We start from the raw sequence: 2,048 nt of genomic DNA on the forward strand, positions 1-2,048 counted from the left end.
CAATAGAATTCTATGCTTACACAACATTTGGGGTATAAAAAACTTAATGTGTAATATATAATACATAATGTTAATACATATTAAAATAATACATAATAAAATGTAATACATAATTTTTACATAATTCCAACTATTAAAAGTCAAATATAATTAGCTAAACTACAGATTTTTAAAGAACATTATCAAGGTAATGAGATTATAAGTAATTATTTTTATTTTTATTATAGTTTTTTGAGTTTTCCAATTCTATCATGAGTTTTAATTACTTTGAAAACCAGAGAATCAACCTTGCAGATATTTAATATTTCTTGAAATTTATTAACTAATCAAATTATTAATTTAAAACAACTAGAAATAGGTTTTCAAATGTGTAAAAGTCTACACTTAAAACACTTGTATTTTTTAAATTATGTTTCGCCAATTACAATAAATACATTAATTGGGAGCTTCTTAGAAGGTCTTGCTCTAATGAGTAAGAAATTACTTTATAAATCTGGTAAACTAAAAAAGCCATTTAAACCATGTTAAGCTTATAAATTATTTTTAACGGTAAGCCACAGCATATCTTGCAACCATGTTATGAAGCTGGTGATTACATTATAAAGGAAAAATCATGTGAGTTAATATTTTCAACAAGCAACTCAGCACCAGTGAATTTATATGACAAAAAAATAAAAAGAGAATAAATATGTAGCTCAAAAAGTTACACAAAGATGGTCAAAGGATAACTTTGAGACATGCAGTGATTTGCATGCAGATGAAGGCTAATGTTGTCAACGAGCAAAGGGAAAACATGAGATTTATGATGAGGAAGAGAGAAGAGAAAAACGTGGAAGTAGCCTGGAAACAATAAACCATGTTTTGCATTTTGGGGGTAAAGCAGCAACTACCAAAGGGGTCAGCCTGGATGGGCTCCACTTGAGCAGACTGGCAAAAATCATAAAAAATAATTAAATTGTTATTATTTGTGAGTTATCCAAAAACCATGAGAAGTTGACTATGAAGTTAAACATGAAAATTGCATTACTTAAAATCTTCCAGCATGTTTTTGTCTACACCTCCAGGTTACTTAGGGAGGTCTGTACCTTACCATTTATAAGAATATCTCAAGACTATAATTTTTAATAAAAAATTTTAAAAATCAAAATAGATTGTTAAACACATTGATTATGCAAAGATCACAGTTGTGGCATAGACATTTATAAAGCACATAAAATATAACATTATTGAATCAATATTTGATACAAAATTATTCATTATAAACATTAAAAATTATGTGATTAATAATTTGATTGGCTTTATTCGAAATTAAAAAGAACGCTTTAAGACAAATTTGAAGCTCTAGGTTCTGTGAAAAAGAAAATACTGCCCAATTAGTTATGATCTACCAAACTGATTTTCTAGAAAAAAAATTAATCATTTAAAATCATTCCAGCAACCTTATTGTGGTTAGTTACTACAAGTTCAAAATCACTACTTACAAAAATATACATCACAGCATCTAAATAGGTAACTCCACAAAGAATTCAAATTGGGAAAGTTTTAAGGAAAGGTGCACAAATTTGATCTCTTTTATTTTCATAATCCCAATACAATTATTAGCAACTAAAGCTGGAAAAAACAGTCTATCACACTCCTGTTCGTTCTTGAAGTTGAGACAATGAGTGAAGAAAGATAAACAAAGAGAATATTTCTCATGTTCAGAATGAGCCTCATGACATTTTCAGAGTTACTGGAAAAGCCACTCTTAGTCATGGACTATTCATTGACCACACAGAGCCTAATTTCAAATGATTTAAAAAGATAACTTTAAGAGTGCAAATAACTGATAGTGTAAAGGAGATGCTACAGAAAATTATTCCACATATGTGAATGCTTTCATAGTTCTTGAAAACCCTTTTCTTACAAAGGTAAAACAATTGAGTTTTCTTTGCAATTTTGTTTCAATGATTTATTTAGATCTTTATTATTCACACTTAACATGAATGTAAAGTAGCCTATCCCTTGTGAAAATTCCCACATTCTGTATATGAGTCCAAACTTTTATA

The sequence above is a fragment of the Mandrillus leucophaeus genome, unplaced genomic scaffold, assembly GCF_000951045.1.
Source record: "Mandrillus leucophaeus isolate KB7577 unplaced genomic scaffold, Mleu.le_1.0 Scaffold837, whole genome shotgun sequence".
In the NCBI taxonomy this organism is placed as follows: Eukaryota; Metazoa; Chordata; class Mammalia; order Primates; family Cercopithecidae; genus Mandrillus; species Mandrillus leucophaeus.